We start from the raw sequence: 27,410 nt of genomic DNA, 5'->3' as shown, positions 1-27,410 counted from the left end.
AATGGATCTTATTTGACCCATACTCCCATTTGGAATTTTAAAGTGATACACCACTGACCCTACTTCCTGTTAGAGCTGATTGATGAAATCAAGCTCAAGTGAAAGTTCACATGTGGTTTAGTTATGTTATGCCCCGCTAATTTAAGGGATAAATTACGGTGGTCAAACATAGCAACTGTCATGAATTTCATAGCAAGTTTTACAGACAGCACCATGTATATGCAAGTCCTTGACGAACTGTATGCATTTGCAAATAGACGCGAACATGTGGACTCGCACTGTCAAGCAGAACGCAAAGTCAGTGTTTCCCACCTTTATCTCCCATGCGCTAGGACGCGTGCATGATTAGATTGTTGCATAGTCCTCTCTTGCTTTGAAACCCATATTGAAATCAGCTGATAGCAGGAAAACCCATGATTTTTCTGTATGTTAAATTAACGCAAATCCAGCGTTTGCATTGAGAGCAAGACTGGCATATACGAAATACATCTCAGTAGTACTCATGCTTTTTCTCGCGACCCGGATAGCGTCATGACGCGACCGAACTCATAAATACCAGAGGCCTCCATGGGTGGCCCCCTTCCTCTTTCGAGTGCTCACTTCGAACAGATCAGTCAGTTTTGTGACCGGAAGTCAGAAGACGGTGAGAAGCATTTAAATCAACCAATCGAAGCCGGGACTATGGCGTCCGCCATCGCCAACACTACTTTCGTCTTGTGTACTGTAAGTTATAATATTTCATCATATACCAATTGCTACTAATGTCGAGAGAGATATACTAAATTCTACTACTGTCAGAGTAATATATCACATAGAATATAATAAGAAAATATCAGTGCTTGAAATTCAGTGAACTGTGTATACTTCAAAGTTCTATTTTGATCGCATTTATTTAAGACATAATGCATTTTTCCGAGGTTTTTGAATGGTACTACCTCACGAGATATTTTGATGGGCAATATTATTATCAGTATTCGGGAATCCAAGCCGAATGGCACCTGAGTCAACAAACGCCTTTGTAGGTAAATTCTTTAAATGATTTTGCATTGTTTTACGAAGTTTGTTCGACTAATTGCACCTTACATAACCAAGTTAACGCACTGAAGTTTCCATATTATTCCACTGTTCAATCAACTGCATTCAAATATAACCAATGATTTATTTTACCATTTTGTTTTTATTTAAACTCATTAACTGAGTTGGTATACCAAATAGGTATATCCTAGATTCTCTTTTATTGGTTAAGTAAAGTCAAGTCAAGTAACACGAAATATATATAACTTACTATACCTGTTAAACATTTTGCAACTATTCATAACTCAGCTAAATAGCTAAATGTATAACTCATGTATATAAGAAAGTTTTACAAAATATTATAGCATAACCAGTGAAGTGACTTATTTGATTTGATTAAGCTAATATTATTCGAGCCTGATCCAAACTGTGGTCCTGTTCTTGAATACGCAGTACCTAGTTAAGATAATAGCTCGACCATTACCATCCTGAAATATCCTGACGTAAACAATAACAAACTGGTGTCAGAAATACCTTGACAAAAGTAATGCTCGGTAGGGCAGAACCACAACATAATAATTTGGTGTCAGAATTTAATCATAACATAACCGTGACCGGTAGCATCGGCCACAACAAACTTGTGCCCAACAACAAACAGGCACAACAGTTATAAATATTTTTGTCTCGAAAATTTTAATGCAATAGTTTCCGAAATAAATGACTGTTACAGGTGGTCACCCTGTATATATACTGGGTGAGTCACTTAAAACGTGCACCGCAAATATTTCTAAAATGGAAGGTAATTTTGATTAGCGGTTTTCACAGAGTTGAATTATAGACAAGGGCTTGTATTTGTAGCCCATACACAGATTTTAATAAGTATGAGAAAGTGCACTTTTTTACACAACATACATTTTTTAAATGGAACAATGCCTATTGACATGAAAAAATAAAACTAGAGTAAATTAGAATGTCAATGGTTTTTCTTGCAGTATTCTAGCTCAAATAGTTTGCAAGAAAATGTAAACACCAACAGTTGTCTGTCCCATTCAACTGCTTAGTTGCTAGGCTACGATATTGTTATGTTTGTTGACATTGTATTTTCTGTACACTGATTGCATTGCGACTTTGTCAGTTACCCTGGAATAGTTAAAATAATAGGACATGTGTAGAAGATGGTATTCTTCTTTTTTTTTTTAGTAGGTTATTTTACGACGCTGAATCAACAGCTTAGGTTATTAAGCGTCTGAATGAGATGAAGGTGATAATGCCAGTGAAATGAGTCCGGTGTCCAGCACCGAAAGTTATCCAGCATTTGGTCATATTGGGTTGAGGGAAAACCCCGGAAAAAACCTCAACCAGGTAACTTGTCCCGACAGGGAACCGAACGCAGGCCACATGGTTTTGCAGCCAGACACGCTAGCCGTTACTCCACAGGTGTAGACTAGAAGATGGTATTTTCAACCCAGATAAAACAGACATCCTTACGGTGTATGGAGAATGTAGGAAGAATGCTGTTCGTGCTTGTACAGTGTACGCAGAAAGGTATCCCAATAGACGTCAACCATCTCGACAATTATTTGTGAATCTCTTCACCCAATTACGTGGAATAGGTAGTGTAACACCGAGAAAACGTAACAGAAGGAAACCAGTGACTGGAGAAGAGGGACAAATTAATGTACTGGCTGTTGTTGCAGTAGATCCGCATACTAGTTCCCGTGCAATCGTACGGAAGTGGCATGTGGCATGAGTCAACAAAGTGTAATTCGCATTCTCTATAGGCATAAGTTCCATCCCTATCACATCTCTCTTCATCAAGAGTTGCATGGAAACGATTTTGAGAATCGTGTACATGGGCATTAAGACATTATACTCCAGATTTGTCATGTATCTTGTTTAGTGACGAAGCAACATTTACTAATCATGGTCACGTTAACCTCAGAAACACGCACTATTGGTCTGTAGACAATCCCCATTCGCTTCGTCAAGTGGAACGTCAGCATCCATGAAGTGTAAACGTATGGTGAACCATCAGCTCATAGGCCCTTTCTTCATAGAAGGAACACTGCATTTGGAAACGTATCTCAACCTCCTAACAGACCAACTTCCACAGATGTTAGAAGACGTTGCACTGCAGAGGAACTTGTGATATCAACATGATGGTTGTCCGGCCCATAGTGCACGACGTAGTACAGATTGTCTTCACCGATTGTTTCCAAATCATTGGATTGGACTAAGAGGACCTGTACCTTGGCTGGTCCGTTCACCTGATTTGACCCCTTTAGATTTTTTTCTGTGGGGAAAACTGAAAAACACTGTCTACAAGGAAATACCGACTACACGAGATGATATGAAAGAACGGATTACTGCTGCCTGTGCTGAAATTTCTGCTGAAATGTTAGAACATGTGCAGCAATCTTTACATGGCAGACTGGAAGCGTGTATTCAAGCTGGTGGTGGTCATTTTGAACAAAACCTTTGATTTTAATTTTCCCTTTCTGTGTCAGAATCCACAGAGAATTAGTGTGTTCACATTTGTTTGGCTTTAGTTTCTGCTAACTACAGACAACTGAGGAAGGTGTTTACAATTTTCAAAATACAATTTCTTGTAAACTATTTGAGCTAGAATCCTGCAACAAAAACCAATGACATTCTAATTTACTCTAGTTTTATTTTTTTTCATGTCAATAGGCATTGTTCCATTTAAAAGAATGTAGGTTGTGTAAAAAAGTACACTTTCTCACACTTATTAAAATCTGTGTATGGGCTACAAATACGAGCCCTTGACTATAATTCAACTCTGTGAAAACCGCACATCAAATCACCTTCCATTTCAGAAATATTTGCGGTGCAAGGTTTAAGTGACTCACCCTGTATATATTAGCATGAGTGTTGTCAGGTGCCAAATGATATGTTTGTAAGGGCAGTACAGAATGTTCAGCCACGTCTGGAAAAATGTGTAGCAAATGCTGGTGCTTACGTTGAATTTTAAATAATTCTAATGACTGTACTATTGTTTCATTCTAATTTAATCCTCTCATGTGTAATAACTGGATGAAAAGTTGGATATAAATATGGGTCGCTCTGTGTATATTAGATTGACATAATACACTGACACCTTTACATCTGATACAAATTGAAACCACTGCCTATAATATCGATATGATATATGAGAAAAAATTTGTATTAACTGTAAAGCAATACCAGTAACCAGCCAACTGCTGGCTTCATAACTATGTATTTCAGCAGAGGTAAACGATCATCCAATCAAAACAGGAGTTATGTGGTCAGCATGATAACTTCTCCAGCTGTTATAGTTGGTTTCCATAACCGGACTTCGCTACCTATTATAGCTCCCCAAATTCATCACAATGCTGGATGTAAATCAGTCCTCCACACTGGTAGAGATTTCATGAGAAAATTCCTTCCCCATAAGCACTCAAATCAGTGCTCTAGTCAAAGTCGAGAAGCTTTAGACCACAAAGTTACATCATGGGACAACTAAATATGAGACAAAAAGAATACCACATATATATATATGCAATAGTAATTTCTTGATAAACCGTTTGCGAGTGATGAAGATGACTGAACTCATTATCATTTTCCTCCACTCCTTTATTCCACCTCTGGGGGAATTTAACCCTAATCAGCCCCACTGCTATGCCACTGAATATAGTCCAGGCCTATGATGAGGATGAAACCTAACCACTTCCCCCCTATTATTACATATGCTAATGGATTATAGTGACTTTCTAGTTGTCAGGTTGAATTTTCGTTTGCCACCTTTGTTTCGAATTTTGGTACTGACAAGTATTAGAAATGGCAATTATTTTCTAGCTGTTATGTTGACAGCATCATCTGTTTTTGAAGAACCTGCCATCGCCCATGAGACGAAAGTTACCAGCACTTATTTGAAATTTGAACATAATTATATTAATATTAATAAAATAATAAAGTAATAATTATTAAATAAACAGCATATATTTCAAAGCGATATTAGGTTTCCGGATTTCATATTAATCATTTCATGTGGTCAAACAAAATAAATTTTTAGGTTAAGTCTTATGAATGATAAATTGTATAGTCAAATCAATGAATTTCATGTTGCTAGACAAAATATATTTCAATATTAGATTAATAAATCAAACAATCAATCAATAAATCAATATTTATTAATAACTGATTAAATGGCGATCTTATTCGTGTTAATTATGTAAGCATGTGCAGCTTACAGCTGTTTCGGTGCTTCTTCACACCATCCTCAGAGCCTACAAGACCTCGGCGCTATATCAACTTCACTGCCTGTTGTGTGGGTGCGTTCATGTGATGAAGAGTTGTGTCAAATAGTGTGTGTTCTGAAATTGATCAGTGTGTTGAGAATTTAATTAGGGTGTGTTTTAGTGTGTCTGTATATTTCATATTGTTCTAGTGTGTTGAGTTTTTGCTTTTTGGGTTGTATGTGTAGGATTTCCATGTCTGTATTTATGTTATTGTATGTGTAGCATTAGTTATGTGTTCGGTATATGTAGATGTATTATGTCCTCTGGTTATTGCTTTAATGTGTTCTTTGTATCGAGTTTTGAATGATCTGCCTGTCTGTCCAATGTAGAAACTGTCGCAACTATTGCATGTGGGTTTGTATACGCCTATGTGGTTGTATTTATTTGTTTGTGTTGTTTGTGTGTTGAGATGTCTTTGTAGTGTGTTTTCTGTTCTGTATGCTATGTTGTATTTCTGTTTTCTGAATGAGGATGCGATCTTGTGTAGGTTTTTGTTTTCGTATGTTAGTGTGATGTATTTCTTGTGTTCTTCTGTTTGTGTGTTTTTATTTATTATTATTATTATTATTATTATTATTATTATTATTATTAAGTTCCACTGAATTAAGGTACTGTATTATCTTCCATTTCCCTGAATTTATAATTTAATCATTTGTAAGTGGGCCTAACCTTTCCCTTTCTTTTTTTTTAATATATTGTCGTTGAAGTGTTATGATTTTTACTAATGCAACCTGCAGTCACAATACATGATTAGTACAATTGTGCGATTTTTCTTGCACACCTTGCAGTGGTGAAATAAATATCTAATAGTCCTGCTGAATAATCTGTAGTGGATAGTAATAGCAAATGATGTGATATTTTTGTTTGTGTAAATAGTTTTAAATTATGAGTTAGAATTAAATTAAATTAGGAAGTTAGTCAGCAATATATATGATTAGAAATGGTTTCTGCATTTGACGATTTCCCAAATCATAAACAAATAATTTTTTATACAAATCTGACTTTCAGGTAGTAGCTCCCTGTAAAGCAGGTTTGAATAATTTCAAGGAAAAATTGTTCCGGGGCCGGGTATCGATCCCGGGACCCTTCGCTTAGCGCACAAATGCTCTCCCAACTGAGCTACCCCAGGAACTATACACGACACCATCGTAGTTTCTGAGGTAGCTCAGTTGGGAGAGTGTTTGTGCTCTAAGCGAAATATTTTTTTTTTTTTTTTTTTTTTTTAAGAATTTTGCCGCCCATAGACACATGCATATCTGCTCTCCTTGATCCCCATTTCTCTTTTAGTAATGTCTGCATCTCGCTTCTCTGAGGTGTTTTCTATCGTCACTCATGACATGACAATTTAATGAAAACTTAAAGAAAAATGTTCGGTACACCATACAGTGATAGTTGTACCTTATCACAACAAATAATTGTAGTAATTATTATTTATTTATTACTAGTAATGTAATAATATTTGATTTGGCCTGGAGGATGAGGGGAGTACGTTACACTAAACTCAGCACGTGCAACATTAAAATCGCATTGCTGCGTACATTGTCTCCTAGATAATGCAAATCGTATATGTGTCAATATTCAGCAGTAATAATTAACCATTGTCGTGGAATATTTCGCCATTACAAATGATCTTTAATCATACTCTTTTCCTCGAAAGTATTGACTAACACTACTGACTGTCTTAAGGCAAGACAAATTAAGAACTATACTAGTTTAATGATGATGATGATGATGATGATGATGATAATAATAATAATAAAAATAATGTGTGAAAGTAGAAGACATCGGTAATTCACTTTCAGCAATTAGAGAGAATAAAATCTGAAGGGAAAATACGAAACTGAAAACAATCAATTTGCCAAAATAAATGAACCAGATGAAGAATGTAGTTTGGAAGCAAAATTTTTAATTGAACAAATTCAGACTTTCGGGAAACAAAATTGTAAATTCCATTAAATCACACTGAAAATCTGCATACTGTTATTTAACAAGTCACAAATAAATCTCAAATAAGACTGTAATGTGCTTCACATGTTTATAATCTTCGTACTCGATCAGTAATGCAAAATTAATCAAAGAATTTTCACGATACACAATGCTTAGTAATGGAACTATTCAGCATTTAATAGAACTGCGAGGCGAACCTAGCGGCAGAAATTGTCATGATGCCTAGAGACCCACTCTTGATCATGCTATGTACCGGCTTGTATAATCTCGTAAGCAACGGTACTAACCTTACATGAGCCCCACTATATCTACGACTCAATTCATTCTGGATTAGAATTATGCACATCAAATATCATTTCTGCCAAAAAATGAATGGAACTTTACTTGAAAAATCACAAGATCAAAATCAGCTTCAATTTTTTGTTTAATGATATCGTTTCTTACATTAAATAATGTCATAAATGGAATACAGTATGTCCAAAAAATGTTTGTACCAGAAAAATTGTTATTTACATATTATACCTGCAATCGAAAACTTTTTCAGACAAATTTGGACCTTAAAGATAATCAATAACTTTTTAATAAAATCAATGTATGCCTAGTTGTCCCAGAAATATAAAAAATAAGAAACAAAAGCCTACATTACTTCATGAAATTAACATAACCTAACCATTACAGAAACAGAAAGAAATAAAAATTATGATTTTTTTCTGTGAAATTTTAGGCTTTTCTGTAGACGAAGTCATAAGAGAACCTCAAAAATATTCTCTTGCCAGAAAATTGTAAAAGCAATAGAATGGTAGAATCATTTGGATCACTCTTTTTTAAAGATTTAGTCATCGCTAGTTGTCAGTACTCTTCATTATATGTCGATAAATGTCCATAATAAAATATGGTTCCAACAATCTGATTTCACAACACTGCTGGTTTTTTTGGCAAATTAGTAATATACTTAGAATATCATTTTGTTTGTTGTTTAGTCAACTGTCTGAACCTCACAAGTGACACCAACATGGCACCACTTATGAGGCAACTAGGCCAGGAGATAATGGAGTAGGGTGACCAGTTCCTTTCAAACCATTAATGCCTTTTAGTTTCGAATGTAATAAATATCGAAATAACAATATTAGAAGTGACTACAATATAGAAATTAAAACTATGTAAAAAAAACACGACAAACTCTTTCACAAGCTGAAATCCCCCTATAGTCTTGAGATCAATGACAAGGAAAGTGTCCCTACCTCAGTGCAGATCCATGTCCCTCCAATGTGGGAGATATTTGTAACTGGTCATAGTTGAATTCTTCTCATCTCCAGTTTATTTGAAACAACTGAAATGTCAAACAAAATTAAAAAGATAAATGTATCTTCTCAAAAACTTATATGCTGTACATTTATGAATAATGTGAATACATCACTTTTATAATTTCGAAATGATTTGTAAGAAGGATATGGGCCTACTTCTGTAACTGAAAATCTCAAGCATTATACTGAACAATACACAAACTTTCTTGAACTTCAATGTTGAAATTCTTGATGATAACTAGAGCTAGGATTTTATGTAATAACATATTGGTGAAAAAAAGTGCATTCTTTCAAAATATGTAATACATGTCGAAATATTTATTATGCACCAAAATATGTAAAAATATGTACTTAGAACTCCGGAATAATGATCCCTTGGTGTGATTCACTGACATTTTAGCTTTTCTTATAGCTAATTTTCCCTCGACTTAGCTCATAAGTTATACGTTTGAAAATTGTTTATAAAGCTTGTCCCTTCATCTCTAATACATAAAATAATTTGATAACTGAAAATAATAATGTATTCTGTCAAAAATGGGCAAACCTACTAACGTGAAGAGTGAGTCACTGACTCATTATACTATTAATGTGATGAAGGATGGAGTGTGGCACAACACACCCAATCAGCTGCTCTGAAAGAAAACAGTATTCTTTCAGGTTTCTTGAGAAGCTAATTTTGACATCAGGTGATACAGCTAGCTAGTCTACTGCTATAGTGCCAATTGCATCCAAGTTAAAAGATTGGATTTCAATTGATGATGCCTTTACTAGTGATGGTAAAATCGTGATGTGCAAAGTGTGTGGCAAACACATTGGGTACTCCATGAAGTCACAATTAGAACAGCATTTAAAACCTGAACTTCATGTGAGAAATAAAAAAACCGTTATCCATTTAAAAAACAAGTTTTTCTTACACAAGGTGCTGGAATCTTCTTCGTCTTCTACCAGTGAATTTAATAAAGATTTGTGCATGGCAATGTTTGCTGCAGACATACAGTGGTATGAACTTGGAGTGCCAAAGTTTCAAGAATTCCTATGCGAATACTGCAACTTCAATATTCCGGATGAATCAACACTCTGGAAAAATTATTTGAACTTCTGCTGCACTGAGACAATGGAAACGATTAGAGCTGAACTCGGTAATTCCTATATATGAGTTGCCATTAATGAGACAATCGAACGCAGAAAATATGGACAAATATTCCATTATTTATTAATTTCAGAACCAATAGCGCTAAAACATATAAATTTCTGAAGAATATTTCCAATACACAGGAAAATACTAGCCAACTATTATTCATAATAAAAAAACACTAACAGATAGTAGAGATATAGCAAACACATATAATAAACACTACTCAAACTCTCACAGATTACATCCCAATATCAAAAAAACTGACAAATTTATCAAAAGAGAATTACATAAAAATAATAAAAACAATATTACTAGTACAAAACCTAAAATATTTAATCAAAATTTTACTTCCAAAGAATTAACTCTAGCTGTACAAAATTTAAAAACCAAGAAATCTCCTGGCCCCGACAACATTCGTTCCGAATTTTTGAAACATCTGGGGGAAAAAGCCAAGTCTGTACTTTTATCCATTTTCAATTTATCATGGAACACCTCAATTCCTGCAGCTTGGAAAAAAGCAATCATTGTACCAATTCACAAAAAAGGGAAACCTGCTTATGATGTTAATAGTTACCGACCAATAGCACTATTAAGCATGACAGCAAAAACCATGGAGTCCATGATCTCCAACAGATTAACTTGGTATTTAGAATCCCAAAATCTTTTATCACCAAGACAAGCCGGTTTTTGACAACTACACTCTACCAAAGAAGAAGTCATACGCCTCGGCCAAGAAATAAAAGACAGTTTTAACAAGAAAGAAGATACCTTGGCAATATTTATTGACTTTCAGTTAGCATATGACTCTGTTTGGAGAAATAAATTCACCCACGGGTCCTGTTACTTGTTTTTGTAGAAGCGAGTCAAAGATACCAATTACATCTTTCAGTTGTACCAACGAAGTTACGAAGTACTCAATATATTTTAGGTCACTGAAATGTGCCTTGAGGAAAGCAAGGGAGCCATACATGTTCTCTCTCTCTCCCCCCCTCTCTCTCTCTCTCTCGAAATGTATTGATATTTTTCTCAAAATAAAAAAAAAATAATATGATATATAATGCAGTAAATACGGGATAACACTTACCAACAACGATTTAGGCTTTTTAGGTACTAAGGTCCAATTAAATTTCTTTTAGGTTCAACAGAATTCACATATACAACTCCTAAGATCATGATTCGGAAAAGTACTGAAGCAATTTGGAGCTCAGAAGCATGAAAAAAAAAAAAAAAAATGGGTAAAAAACCTACAAATCCAGTCCCTAGTAATAAGTCACATTTCCATCATTATAGAAGCAGTGCCACATACTGATTTTTTATTTTTAGAGTAAATGGCCAAAAGGCTTATCTGCATAAATATTTTAGAATACTGAAAAATCTATGTATTTGTCTTTAAAGAAATAAATACAACTCCTGTGTCAAATTTCTTGATCCTGTCTAACAAAATAATGGAATTATGGCAAATTATAATGAAATAAATTGTTTAAAACTTACAAAATTAAATATACTTCCTCGCATCACATCTGAGAATCTATTGAAATTATTGGATTAATATTTTGCCATTGCTGTTACTTTAGTGATATTTACATCAAGCAAAAATATTTTCCAAATTGGAGATGGTGTGGCAGAAAATGTATGTAGATTTGTTTGATTTGACATGGAATGACCCAGAAGAAATAATGTAAGGTAAAGACAAAATTCATATGTAGCTAGATGCAAAGAGGATACAGGATTAGCAAGCTACTAGAACACAAATCAAATGATCACTGAGAATAGCACAAAGAAAGTAAGATACAGGTGGAGCTGTAAAACCTACAAGAAAAAAAAGTTTTGTGTTCTATATTACATATCCCAATGGATGAAAACACACAACCTCTTGCCAAGCAAAAAGTAGCACAGCATCTAGAATATTTCCAGTGCAACTTAATACTCGAAAAAAACAATCAAATCAATAAACTTGTTAGATTGTATGCAATACAATGCAGAATTACACCTAAGAGAAAAAAGTAAAGAAACCAGAAATGCCAACTGAAATGCTAAAACAGATTACACTACAAACAATCAATACTAGTGCACAATACCAGAGTGGCGAATTTACTCGGAAATAGAAACGAAATTACACTCCTGTTCTCTTCTCCTCCTCCTCTTCTATCTGTCATATCTTATCATCTATTTTATGTCTTATATCACTCACAATGTCACTTATTTCACACATTACTTACATTTAATCTACATTAAACCGACTACAATGCATATTGTATTTTTAAATTACTTACCTCTCCTAAGCAGGATTCGATCCACGAACCTCCAACTCGGCACACTAGTAGCTTAACCACTATGCTACAAAGTCAAGTTAAAAGAACAAGCTCTAATCTCCAACATAAATCCACCTTCATTAGTAGAAACTCCACACTAGATAGCATCAACAATGATGTTAAGTCAGAGTATTGAATACAGAGTTTAAGCAGACGTTCCCTTAAGACGACACAGTTAACCAGCATTTAGTGAAATCAACAGTAAATAGTGATGTGAACCGTTAGTGCAGTGTACCTACTTCAATTTTACAAACGATATCCGTATAGGTTAATGTTAATAGTGTTCTATTACTTCAAAACATCACATTGACAATTCAAAAGTACAAATGAATATGCAAATTAGATATTAGGTGAGCACTAAAATGACATATTATCTAGCACTAAAATTACATATTATCTATATATATATTTGTGTCAATGCTTCCTCTACCCGCCGGGGTTTCTTGCCCCCGCTGCTCCCAAGACACCTTCGCCATAACCCTTCTATATTATTCCTGAACCGTCAAAAACCAACATAATCCATAACAAACATAGGTAAAAGTATCAGAGTTAACAGTAATGCCTACAAGATGTAAGAGTAGTTCAAAAGTGGCATATGTAAACAGCTGACGTCTTCTACACAATTACCATACACCTGCTCCGGTATTGTGCACTTAAGCCTCCAGGCCTACTATGGTTCTATATATATATATATATATATATATATATATATATATATATATATATATATATACACACACACACACACACACACACACACAGTATATAAACTAAAGAGCAAAGAATATACTCAAAAGCAATTGCACGTTACACAGCATTAGGTCAAATACCACCAATTTTGACCCTGAGATAAAATCCATTCAATATACAGTCAACCTCCATACAACGAATATCAATATAACAATAAACCCGCATTAAACAATATTTTTCTATGGTTCCGGCAAATTTCCTATATAAATAACATTAAATATCCCTCACTATAGCAATGAAGCAATTTTAGAAACACTCTGTTACAACGATATGTACTTTTAACTTCAAGGTTTTTCCTAAATCTGCAGCTTAGTCTTGCAGACGATAGTAAGTAAAAGGTTCTTGACCAGAGAGTGGGAATTTCTATGAAGGGATGAACATGTAACCAGTCTTCCTAGTTATTTTTCAGTGTACAGGTGACGAGGTGGGAGTAAGTAGGCATGGTGATGGCTTCTGCTAAACAGAAATCAATGGGTCGATTTCTAAAACAAGGATAAAATCGTGGTTCCAAACCTCAGCTTTTAAACAGCGTTCCAGGTCTGAATCCTTATGCAATTTCTAAAACGAAGTAGACATGCGGTTTGAGAAGAAGCTGAGAATCGATCTTTATTCCTGATAAACAGTCAATATTAGAAAGAAATGAACACTGGGATCAATATTTTTATTGAATTGCAGTGGGACCTAAGCCACATTCTTTTGTTTTCAGCTAAGTTATTGTTATATTTACTAACTAGCCGTACCCGTGCGCTCCACTGCACCCGTTAGAAATAAATATAAAGTAATTACATAACTGAAATAGGACATTATTGATCCAGGGAACATTCGTGTTTGATAGAAGGATAAATCGTTTAATATGTTACTTAATTTAAATTGTATTTAAATAATTAAAATGCTATCCTTTTGGTCCAGAGATCACTCATTTGGTGCAATGGCAATTCCTTTAACATGTTTCTTAATTTCATGTTGAAGATATACCGATAAGCTGTCACAATTTGACTATAATTATATGTATATTTACCGCCTTTGCTTATCATACAAAATGAATGAGTTAATTAGTCATATTTTCCTCATTAACGTTTTCGGTACGTAACATGTACCATCTTCAGATGTTTGTATATTATTTTAATTGTAAACCAAGCCTGTGGGTGCATGTATCTGGACTGAAATGGTCAGTGTTTTTGTGTATGCTGTGCGGTGTCGGTGAAGTGTTGTCATGTTTACACAAATGATCACCTTAACTCTTATATGCTATTTAGTACCACACTTTTTCAAACTTGAATTGCAATGTTTCTGTCGTTGTTTAAAACACTATGTAAGACACTGTTTAAAAACTGTTTAAAACGATTTAAAATATTTAAAAGCACTTAGTTTTTACATCACTTTGACTATGTGAAGTATGTGATCACTGCTGGTTGGAAGTTAGATGAGGCACTTGTGGTGATCTTGTTTAGCGTTGAGTTGGACGCAAGGTCGTGACATGACTATGTTTCTAAAAGTGATGTTGAGACACTTCTATTAGATTGATGGCTTATGTAATATTATAACATGATGAAGATTGTCAGGTCCGTGGCTTTAGTATCGCCTGGCGTGTAGTTATGGATGTATTGGTCTGCTCGTGCTTGATGCTAGGCTGATACTAGCTAGTATCAGCCTAGCATCAAGCACGAGCAGACCAATACATCCATAACTACACGCCAGGCGATACTAAAGCCACGGACCTGACAATCTTCATCATGTTATAATATTACATAAGCCATCAATCTAATAGAAGTGTCTCAACATCACTTTTAGAAACATAGTCATGTCACGACCTTGCGTCCAACTCAACGCTAAACAAGATCACCACAAGTGCCTCATCTAACTTCCAACCAGCAGTGATCACATACTTCACATAGTCAAAGTGATGTAAAAACTAAGTGCTTTTAAATATTTTAAATCGTTTTAAACAGTTTTTAAACAGTGTCTTACATAGTGTTTTAAACAACGACAGAAACATTGCAATTCAAGTTTGAAAAAGTGTGGTACTAAATAGCATATAAGAGTTAAGGTGATCATTTGTGTAAACATGACAACACTTCACCGACACCGCACAGCATACACAAAAACACTGACCATTTCAGTCCAGATACATGCACCCACAGGCTTGGTTTACAATTAAAATAATATACAAACATCTGAAGATGGTACATGTTACGTACCGAAAACGTTAATGAGGAAAATATGACTAATTAACTCATTCATTTTGTATGATAAGCAAAGGCGGTAAATATACATATAATTATAGTCAAAATGTTTCTTAATTGTTATTACATGCAACCATAGTTTAATGAAGATTGACATCATTTAGATTTATTGTGTATACTTTATATTACTTGTTATATGTTTTCACTGAATTATGGTAATAACTTAATTTTAACCCTTGTTTTCTACGTCTTCAGTAAATGGTGCTTGGCCCACTATGGTTCTGAACCCTTTAAATAACTTAAATAGTGATACAGCATATATAGTGATATGTAATTATATTTCTTTCTTTCGAAAATGCAAGAATTCACGATCTCCTATGTATCATTGCCATGGAATGAATAATTGTGTTTTTTCTTCCTACTCAAAAATTTTATATTTTGAACATAGGAGTTATTGCAGGAACAACAATGCTATAATCTGAGGCGGCGGTGAAAATGTATTGTATTTTTATTTTAAAAGTCTTGTATATCCTTAAATATCAGTCCTATCAAAATTTTGCATAGAATAAAACTTATCGGAAATCATTTTTAAAGAAACTTTTGTTATGTAACATTTTTCACAAAATAAGCGAGATATTTCGATTTATTTAATTCAGGCCCCTTTAAATAAATTATTTTGAAAGCCACATAGCCTAAAATCTAAGTTACAACGAACTTAATTTATATTTCAATTTTCATCGAAATCCGTTCAGCCATTATGCCGTGAAAAGGTAACAAACATCCAGATAGACAGACAGACAAAAATTTCAAAAAAGCGATTTTAGGTCTCAAGATGGATAATTATACATGTTAACAGCAATTATTTTTGGGAAAGCGAAAATCAGCACAAAAATTTCGAATATACACAATAGCTTATCAAGTTTTTTGTGCATAAGAAGCTATTTTAATATTATCTATCCTCAATTCACTCAGAAGTTACTGTAATAACATTATAGCATTATATCCATCTAGAGAAACTACTCTTTCCAATGGTGAAATAATAATTCATTATACAAATCAGTTAATTTAGCTTTCGATATTACTTCATACAAAGACAGAAACATTGTCTGTAGGCTATGTTTCATAGCTTTCGATTGTTGTTCTCCAAGGCCCCTTATAGAGGAAGTCGTTTGTTTTTAATTCAGTAAACCGCCTTAGATGGCATTGTATTTTAATTTTAAAACTAATTTATCTCATTAAATATCAGTCCTATCAAAATTTTGCAAAGAATAAAACTTATCAGAAATCATTTTTAAAGAACCTTTTGTTATGTAACATATTTCACAAAAATCAATAATAAAAGAGATATTTCGATTTATTTAATTCAGGCCCCCTTATAACCCCCCTTTTTAAATAAAGTATTTTGAATGCCATGTAGCCTAAAATCTAAGTTACAACAAACTTAATTTATATTCCAATTTTCATAAAAATCGGTTCAGCCATTATTGTGTGAAAAGGTAACAAACATCCAGACAGACAGACAGACAGACAGACAGACATACATACATACAAACAAAAATTTCAAAAAAAGCGATTTTCGGTTTCAGGGTGGTTAATTATATATGTTAGGACCAATTATTTTTGGAAAATCGAAAATTACCAGAAAATTTCGGCTACAGATTTATTATTAGTATAGATTTACTGAATATATGTCCGTATAATACTAGCATTACTTAATATTTAATAGGGAACGGATTTTTAGGTGTCAGAATGATATTGACCAAAAAATTAGCACAACTCGAGCATTTATGTTGTTGTAGTTTATCCTGTGTTTGTAACTTACTACTACTGAAACCCAGTTCTAAGGAATTAATAACCTAAATATTAACTGGATTAAAATTTTAATTGAAACTAAGATGTGGGGTAAACCTTTGTAATTTCCTGGCAGTGGTTATTTCGTGATTTTTTTTTTCTGGCTCATTCGTGAACTAACCAATGGTATTACGAGATTCAAATTTCCGCCAAGGGATTGCATATGTTGTCAGGTTTCCAGAAACATACAGCTACGCTTTGTGCGACTATTGTAACTGCTTCAGTGAGCTTTTGTGTTTGGAGAAAGCAAGTTAGCGTCGATTTCTCAGGCATACAAATTTTTGCATTACAGGCTTATTACTAAAGGTAAGCATTTATGTACTTAGATACTGCAGAAGTAGATTTAATACAGTACAGTATCACTGCTTAAATCTATTTTTAAAAGAAATCTGAAATTTTTCTTTGCTTTTCGCTCTGTAAGATGCATCTTTGATTGCTTTCCTCCCTCGCATTTTTCACCCCTATAATTGTTTTTTTCTGACATCATTTCGAGAAATAATCCTGTTTCATTGGAATTAAAGATATCTTTAGGCCTTTATTTTTTGAGGACGATTTTCATTTGGCTTTCTCACCACGAATCAGCCTCACCAATAGGAGCAGACTTCTCTTCCCCAGCCGCCAATTTGTAGACAACGCCATGCCTGTCCTTGAAGCGCTACAGCCAGCCATTGCTAGCTTTGAAGTTTGAATCGCTGAGTAGACTGACAAAATGAAGGACTTTTTGTCAGATCATAGCACCGCCTGTAGGAACATTTTGAGCTCTCATTTCATTAAGCCATTTTGTTGTAGCACTGTCCACATCATCTGAAACTGCCGTCTTCAATAGTTTTCAGTCTGTATCAAATTTGCCGCTTGTAAAACTTTCCTCAATTTTTTTTTTTTTTTTTTTTTTTTTTTTTTTTTTTTTTTTTTTTTTTTTAAGAAAAGTAGCTAATGTAGATTGTGAAAGTCCATATTTTTGTAAAACTGCTGTGTTCCATTCCTTCATCCAAATCTTTAAATGCAGCCAATTTGGTTTCCAAAGTTATTGAGTCAATTTTTAAAACGAGATCTAGACCAGTGTTCTGCAAACTTTTTCTACTCACAGCACACCCTTGATGGGCCTGGACTCAATGCGGCACACCAAAAGGTTAATCCCCTCAAAAAAATGTATGATGTGACCTTTTAACATAATTACGTACTGTTATCAAATTTGTTGTTATTATTATTATTATTATTATTATTATTATTATTATTATTATTATTATTGTCTTTGTCATTTTCATTATTATAAAACAGAAATCGACTCTTGCATTTATTAACAATTTATGAACTTTAATTCAATGTAGAAAATGGACATTTCTATTACTAATATTAAATTAAATAACTTTACTCATACCTTCAATGTGATACTTAGGCCTCCTTAGCTGCACACAGGTGGCTGATTCGTGGTGGAATCGTTAACAGTGCAAGCCTAATTTCTTCATTGATGGATTTGAGTCTCTGCCTCTTTGATGTTTTAATTTCAGTTAATGTTGAGAAGCCCAGTTCACACATATATGTAGTTGAAAATGGCAATAACATATTAACTGCCATTTTGGAGATAGCCGGGTATTCACTCCTTACTGACAATCAAAATGTTTCCTAAGGCACTTCAAGAAGTTTTAATTTCAATGTTCTGTGCTTTTAAATCTGCCAGTTCCTCTTGTATGAATATATTATTCGAATCCACAATTAATGGATCACGAACCCAGTCGAAATCTTAAACACTTTTTCCAAAATAACACTTGAATTTCAACTGCAAGATTACTAAATGTTATTTATACAGTTGGGAACATCTCAAACGACCAATTTTCAATAATCTGTATACACAAGTTCAGCTTATTCTCAAATCCTTGAATCTTATCCATACTATGGTCTGTCCCAGGTATCTGTAGAGTGACTTGGCGCATGTGGGGGCGGAGTCTATCTGTGCTGGAGTGTATTGCGGGCAGCATCAGCTCGAGGCCGCTAAGGGATAAGATGCTTGTAGTAGAGAATTCAGATAGAAAGGATTCCCTCTCTGCAAGCGATTGGTAGTTTTGTTCAACCAATACCTCCCCCCAGAGCGGTTACTGGTCCTAGCCCTCCCAAATACCACTTGCGCACAGGTCTTATTTCGTCTCTCTACTTCACACATTCCTGGAACAGACCATAGTCAGAATATTTTCGTTCCTACCTTGCATTTTTCTGTTAAACTAATTCAAATGTTCGGAAAGATACGCCAACTTAGATACCCATTCATCATCTGTATGTAACAACAGTGTAAGTACGCTCTGATCCCATTTCCTGACACAAAAGAGAAAAACGCCGTGTATTTGGGGGCTGCGATTTGTGATGAAGTTCACTTCAGTCATCACAATTTCCAGAGGAGATGGCAAAGACTTAGCAACAGCGGCTTCACGGTGAATGAGACAATTGTCACTCTGTATGTTAGGATTTTCTTCATGTACTTCAGCCACGAATCCTTTCACTCGGCCTGTCATAGTAGTGGCTCTATCTGTACAAACACTAATGCAATCCTTCCATGTAATTCATTACAGACCACATATTCATTAGTTGTACGAAATATTTCTTCACCGGTTGCTCGCTCGGGCAGTTCTTTGCAAAAAAAAAAAAAAAAAAAAATTACTTGCAATTTCATCCCCATCAATGTACCGAATGTAGGAAAGAAGTTATGCTTGACCGCTAATATCGGTGGACTCGTCGATCTGGAGTGAGAACTTCTGACTGCTCTTTATTTTCTCCTTCATAATGTCTTGGATGTCACTGGGCATGTCACTAACTCGGCGGCTGATTGTGTCAGCAGAGAGAGGAATTTTTTTTTAATTTCTGTAGTAGCTTCTGAACCCAGGATTATTTTCACAATTTTTTTACAGGCATTAACAACATTTCAGCTAATCCCGTCTTTCATTGAAATAAATATCTTTATTTGCCTCAACTGGATCCTGTAAGAATTTCAATTTTGCCTGTTTCCTTCTTTCTACTACTATGCAACAACCTTCATCAAACCACGGTTTCTTTTTCTTATTTTCATAATAGTTTCATACCATAATACCCAAGTAGAAAAATAACCCCCAACATCAAATTTCTTAAAAAATGACATGAAAGCCTGGTTAACAAGACATCACATCCCATTCAATGAAAACAGCATTAAAACAAAATTATATGATTTAATTAAAATGAACATATCAGCACAAAAAACATATTTGATTGACCAGATATTAGCAGAAAATGATCACCAAACCTTAAGACTTGCAGTTTATCACTCAGACTTCAATCCCATTGAATTAGGCATAATTTTGAGAGATATCAAACAGTGGTTTGATAATAGGAATGTGACATTCAAAATAAAAGACATCGAAGACCTATGTCGGCAAAGGTTTCTGCAAATCGGCCAGAAAGAATGGGACGACACAGCAGTCATGTTGAAAAAAATTAACAGCATTATTATAAGAAAGACGATAATGTGGAAGAAAGAATTGAAAGAATCGTAATTTAAGACAATGGAATGGAAAACAGTGAAGAAGATACAGAACATGAGAGGAACACAACAGGTATGGAAGAAATAGAAAACTATTAATTTTTGATTATGTAAATGTATGTATTGTTAGATCTACAGTGTGTGATATTGCGTGTGATTAAAACTGTGAACCAGAACAGTGTCCATTATATTTAGTAGTGACTGTACTGTTACTGTTTCAATGTGCATGTGTTGCTGGTGGCATTGATAACATTAGCATAAGGTAAGCAACTCGCATCTATATTTTCATCCTTCTGGAATGATGGTGATACCTATAACAGGAAATACCCATGCATCTTGTACAATAATATTGCGCAATCAAGATTAGGAAATCCCCAATGAGGTGTCACAAAGTCAACACAAATCCCATCAGTACAAGGCATGTCATCACGTGGTTTGGTGCTTCCCCGTTTTCCATCAGTTTCACACTGAAAATCTCAATCTCTCAGCTTACAGCTCAGTTGCATGTCACCCATAAAAGCATCACAATCTGCCTTGTTACGTAAATATGTAAACGAGTCTGGAAAAGATAGCCTATTTTTAGTGAAGACGGTAAAATATTGATCTGTCTGGTGTGTGAAAAGAATGTTCAAAACAAAAAATTTGAAGTTGTGCAACATGAGGACAGGGTTAAGAAGAAGTCTACTCTAAATCAACAATTGATTACTGTACACAATAGGTGAACAATCAAGCTCAAGTGACGATTTGTGTTTAGCTTTAGTGAGTGTCAACATTCCATTGTGGAAACTGAATAATGTGCAGCTTCGGAGTTTCTTAGAAAAATACACAAACAAAAGTCTATGTATAGTAGGCTCGCTCTATGCATCCCCAGTTAAAGACAGAGGCTACCGCACGCTGAGCGGTTGTCTTTTGAAGTAAGATGGTCCCCCCAAACTTTTCTGCCCACTCGGGGGATGGGGTAATCTCTGTTTCCGCTTTCTGAGGCAAACATAAATGTTGCCAATTCTCCCCTGAATGCTAAAACTAACTGCAGTCTTTCTTAATATGTTCAAACAATTCACAAGTGCTTTTGCTCGCTGTTTGAAAGTCTTCCGTAATTTTATTATTATTATTATTATTATTATTATTATTATTATTATTATTATTTCGTGGAGTATATTGTAAATTACTTAGTTGTTTACAACCCCAAGATAGCAATGATAGATGAACAGCAATTTTAAAGACATAATTAACTTTATTAGGACAATAATATAACCTTGCCCAACCCCATACCCATCAAGGGAGTTATGTTGCAGGATATCAAATCAGCCGTGCAGTAAGAAACATGCAGTGGAGGAGCTCGCAGCCTCATATGGACACGTTGTGTTACTCTTTCCTCCGTACCACTGTGTTCTAAATCCTTTGGGAATGTTAAATGTTATGTTTTATTTAACGACGCTCGCAACTGCCGAGGTTATATCAGCGTCGCCTGTGTGCCGGAATTTTATTCCGCAGGAGTTCTTTTACATGCCAGTAAATCTACTTACATGAGCCTATCGCATTTAAGCACACAAACGCCATCGACCTAGCCCGGGATCGAACCCGCAACCTCGGGCATAGAAGGTCAGCGCTATACCAACTGCGCCAACCTTTGGAAATGATCTGGCATCAACTGAAGTCTAATGTTAGGAAAAACAATATTATCCCGACTTGAGTCTAGTGTGTTAACTTCTGCATGATGGAGCTGCAACAATCGGTCCTCATAATTGGTCCTCCTGTGTTGAACATGCAATTAAAACGGAAGGGAATTATATGAAGCAGGACAGGGACAGTAACCAAGAGAGATTTGTGATTCATTAAGGAGAGAGTGACGACGAATAGAGGTAAGAGAAGAAAAATGTCATATTTTATTACATAACATTTCAGATTTCGCTGCGAATTTAGACACGAAACACAAATTGACAATATTCTTTCGGTGTTATTATTATTATTATTATTATTATTATTATTATTATTATTATTATTGATATAGTCTAAGTATGAAATATATTAGTTTGAAGAAGTTGACCGTGCAATGATTCTATAACGGATTTATGCACACAGTAACTCAAAATTAACCATTCATTAATTCGTGATTGATTGAATTAAAGTACAATTTGTTGTATAGAAATAAATATACGATTGTTTCATACCCACCACGTGGCGAAGTCAATGTAAAACGTGACAACTGCGCGCCTAGAAATTTCCGCACGCGTCCCTTAATGACAGGGGTGGACCATGCGGCTAAGTTCTTCTAGCAACAAAAGAGACCGACTGGGGATCCTTTGAAAAATCCTACTATACCTCAGTATTTTCAGGATGTAATTTGTAATGTATGGGATACATTGAAATACGAAAATGTCTGGATTTCAATAGATGAGACGTCAGACGCAGCAGGGGAGTGTGTATGTAGTGCTGCAGTTGTTGCAGGTAGTAAATCATTCCTCTTAAATATTCAAGTACTTGACCGGGTAAATCACAACACAGTTGCAAAATTTTTCAATGACTCGTTAGCTTTCTTGTGGCCAGGTGGAGTACAATATGACAATGTATTATTATTTCTCAGTGATGTTGCTCCATATATAGTTAAAGTGGGAGCTGGATTAAAAGTTCTTTATCCCAAATTAATTCACCTCACTTGCCTTGTTCACGATTTACACTGTCGCTGAAACTATCAGAGCCAATCATAAGACGTGGACTTACTTGTCTCCAATGTTAAGAAAATATTTGTGAAGGCACCATTTAGAGTTAAAAAATTTTATGAACTATTTGCAACTTCGCCTTTACCTCCTGAATCAGTTTTAACTCACTGGGATACGTAGTTAGATGCTGTGTCATATTATGCGGAACATTTCAGTGAAGTGAAAACAGTGTTAGATTCCTTAAATGCGAAATATGCAGCTAGCATTGTGATAGCTCAAGAGTGTTTTTCTGAAGATAGCATTGGGAAAAAGATCCAATGTATTCATAAGAGCTTCTCTAAATTACCTGAAATTATAACACATTTGGAGGCTCAAAATAATTCTTCGGAATAATCACTTTCTCTGATAGATCAAATTCCAAATTTGTCTTCAGAAACTCACAGTACCCATTGCTAAAATTGCATTCAATAAGCTTAGTCATGTATTAAATAAAAATCCTGCTTGCAAAACGATCTGTCAAATTAGCAAAACACTGTCTGGTGATGGTGAAGAAGAGGAATTCACTGAAGAAGAGTTATGGTGTTTTTCACATACACCTGTAACATCATGCGATATGGAAAGGGAATTTTCATTCTATAAAACCTTCTTCACTGACAGAAGTAGGAGCTTCACACAAGAAAATCTCAGGACAACTTTCCCCATCTAGCTTATGAGCCTTGCTTGACGTCTCCATCAGTGCTACCAGCCTACTGTAGCACTGACATTCTTCGCATAGTCGCCATATTGCTGACAGCACCATCTTTTCTATGCATAATTCCCACAACCCTTCCTACTGGCTGGCCTGGTCACGAGGTACCATGAAGAGGGGGAAAATTAGTCTTCTTGGTAGGTACAGAGAGATGGGAGCGACACTCAGGAAACCTGCGCCGAAGAGTTTACATCATGTGTTAGGATACTCAGGAAACCGGCGTCATAGTGGTAACATGTGGTAGGATACTCAGGAAACCAGCATCATAGTGGTAACATGTGGTAGGATACTCAGGAAACCGGCATCATAGTGGTAACATGTGGTAGAATACTCAGGAAACTGGCGTCATAGTGGTAACATGTGGTAGGATACTCAGGAAACCAGCGTCATAGTGGTAACATGTGGTAGGATACTCAGGAAACCGGCGTCATAGTGGTAACATGTAGTAGGATACTCAGGAAACCGGCGTCATAGTGGTAACATGTGGTAGGATACTCAGGAAACCGGCGTCATAGTGGTAACATGTGGTAGGATACTCAGGAAACCGGCGTCATAGTGGTAACATGTGGTAGGATACTCAGGAAACCGGCGTCATAGTGGTAACATGTGGTAGGATACTCAGGAAACCGGCGTCGTAGTGGTAACATACTCAGGAAACCGGCATCGTAGTGATAACATGTGGTAGGATACTCAGGAAACTGGCATCATAGTGGTAACATGTGGTAGGATACTCAGGAAACCGGCGTCATAGTGGTAACATGTGGTAGGATACTCAGGAAACCGGCGTCATAGTGGTAACATGTGGTAGGATACTCAGGAAACCGCGTCATAGTGGTAACATGTGGTAGGATACTCAGGAAACCGGCGTCATAGTGGTAACATGTGGTAGGATACTCAGGAAACTGGCGTCATAGTGGTAACATGTGGTAGGATACTCAGGAAACTGGCATCATAGTGGTAACATGTGGTAGGATACTCAGGAAACTGGCGTCATAGTGGTAACATGTGGTAGGATACTCAGGAAACTGGCATCGTAGTGGTAACATGTGGTAGGATACTCAGGAAACGGCGTCATAGTGGTAACATACTCAGGAAATTTGGGTCAAAGAGCTAACATAGTGTGGTAACATATTCAGGCAACACAGTTGCTTCATATATCTGAATTATTAGAAGCATTTCTTACTTTATCATCTATTTCGTTTACGACAGAACTGTAGATAGAGCAAGTGTTTTGATATGTGATGTATTGTATGGTGTAGCGAGTTTAGTTTACTTCCTGAAATATTAATGAGGGTTGATAATGTATGAGTTATAACTAGTAGAATAGTCTGGAAGGAATATTGGGGGTGAGTTGTAGGTCGCCGTGATTTATTGCATTATGTGAAGTGGATTCGCAAGTTGTGCTATGTTGGGTCGCGTGAATAGGATACGCGAATTCTGTGGGGATAGTTTACGTCGAATTGTGATTTGTGATGTGTCCGAGGATTTATTATGCCGATTGTGAATTTTTTGTGGTATATTCGAGAACATTGCTAGAAAGTGGCTATCGTAACTATCTATGTCTATGCTTCAGGAGGTTAAAATGATTGCCTTGCTTAGTTTATTTCCGCGGTAGTTGTTTCCTTTCCCTCTCTGTGCATTAATTATGAGTTTTGTATTATATTGTGCAGATGTGTAATTATGAACATTAAATCCAGACGTTTGAGATGGGCAGGGCATGTAGCACATATGGGCGAACCCAGAAATGCATATAGAGTGTTAGTTGGGAGATCGGAGGGAAAAAGACCTTTGGGGAGGCCGAGACGTAGATGGGAGGATAATATTAAAATGGATTTGAGGGGGTGGGATATGATTATAGAGACTGGATTAATCTTGCACAGGATAGGGACCGATGGTGGGCTTATGTGAGGGCGGCAATGAACCTTTGGGTTCCTTAAAAGCCAGTTGTAAGTAAGTAAGTAAGTAAGATGTGTAATTATTGTTTGAAATCTTACTACTGTAACCAATTAAGTACAATCTTATCTTGTCATAGTAGTTGAACTGGTATTGTTCTCTGGACTAGAATTGTCCCTTAAAGAAATAATGTACCAGAATGTACAGTACCAAGTTATGTACAATATTGAATAGGACTTATGTATTGCGACAGTTGATATGATTGGGATACTGTCAGATTTATGGATATGAGTATTAGGTTTGAGTCAGTTTTACAGGTTAGTTCTGTGCAACCTAATACTGATTATCTTTTATAAGAGAGCACGAAGGACAGAGTTATATTATTCAACTACATCTGATAATTTAATTTATATAGAATTATCAGATATATATTCAGATTGTATTCTTGTTACAGTACTTTTATCATTATTTGTTATATTACATCAATTCATTCGTGTATTGTCTATTATCCATCATTCAGCCAATTATATTGTTTGTTATAAAAACTTGCATTTGTTTTTGATCACCCTATGCATCATTATTCCATTGCGTCCACCAATTGACTCAGTGCGCCTAAACATCTGACGAGTGGTACAAATGGTAATTGGTAGCAGCAGACGGTGCATGTAACAGCCACAAATAAGGTAAGATTACTCACAAAACAAATAGCTTATTTGATTTTTTATTTGTTTTTGCATATTATGGTGCATATTCTTTTTACATTTTTCGTACTTATTTGAATACATATTTTACTATTTGATTATGCTTACAAATTTGGGCTCTCTGTTATTTCAATATAACCCAACAGGAGGCGTCGATGATGTTGAACATAGGTTCGACAAGGTCTTGAAAAAAATGAGTAAGGAATTTTTAAGATAAATGAGCAAAGAATTATATTTTTCCAATCTTTTTGACATTCCGGAACAAATGTAACTAAATCCAGGACACACCATTGAAATCCAGGACATCTAGCAACCCTGGTAATCAATCACTGTCATATCGGACAGACTGAGACAAAACCGTCCTGACCACGACAGAATGTTCGGTGCAGTATGCTGCCAGCCATAGTCTTCTAATTTTTTTACATAATTTTACTTGGTGTATACTGCCAACTAATGACATCAAGATATAATATAATACAATGTGATGTAGCTAAAATAGGTCTCGTAGTATTGGGAGGAGGTTTTCAAATGACTCTGTGATGCAGCAAAACTTCCAAACATAAATTACAGTTGAGCCAGCCAAAGTTAATTTGCTATGCATGAGACTGTTAAATATTTGCAGATCACAAAACGGACAAAGATTTATAAGAAATAAATAATAAATTAGACATTTCTACTGCACATTGAAATATAATCCAAAATTAAAAACATAAAAAAAACAACTTTGAAGTTTTATGAAGCAATAACAATTCCGACAATGAATAGAACTTCGACACATGGACTGTAAAAAAGACCATTTTTAGTGACTGCAACAACTAAAATGCTGTTTCTGAGAGCACTGATAGGCAATACATTCTTCGATAAGAAATATTAAATAAGAGATGAACTGAATATCCAAAGGAGGTATATGAGTGTTAATCAAAGATTGTACATCATCCAATTAATTGGAAAGATCTAGTTCTAACAAAATTATGGAAAAAATACGACTAAAAAAATCGCATTATTTCTTTACTATTGCGTTACCACTTTAAGGTATCATACATATCGTAAGCACAAAAAAAAAAAAAAAAAACCAACTCCAATTTCACACCAAACATAAAGGTAGAAAGTTGCTGTTAAAGTGAAGGCCG

At 35.3% G+C, this 27,410-nt stretch overlaps 1 protein-coding gene across 3 annotated transcripts in view; it reads right to left on the bottom strand.

Annotated features, from left to right (window-relative positions):
* LOC138710323 (zinc finger protein 771-like) overlaps positions 1-27,410 on the bottom strand; it is a 76,281-nt gene that overhangs the window by 47,679 nt on the left and 1,192 nt on the right. For all 3 annotated transcript variants that reach the window (XM_069841132.1, XM_069841133.1, XM_069841134.1), the window contains exon 2: positions 8,483-8,571. The gene's annotated coding sequence lies outside the window, so the exon portion shown is untranslated. The remainder of the gene's footprint in view (positions 1-8,482; positions 8,572-27,410) is intronic.

The sequence above is a fragment of the Periplaneta americana genome, chromosome 12 (genome assembly GCF_040183065.1).
Source record: "Periplaneta americana isolate PAMFEO1 chromosome 12, P.americana_PAMFEO1_priV1, whole genome shotgun sequence".
NCBI lineage: Eukaryota > Metazoa > Arthropoda > Insecta > Blattodea > Blattidae > Periplaneta > Periplaneta americana.
The sequence above is the reverse complement of the archived record's forward strand: the minus strand, read 5'-3'. Positions and strand labels throughout refer to the sequence as shown.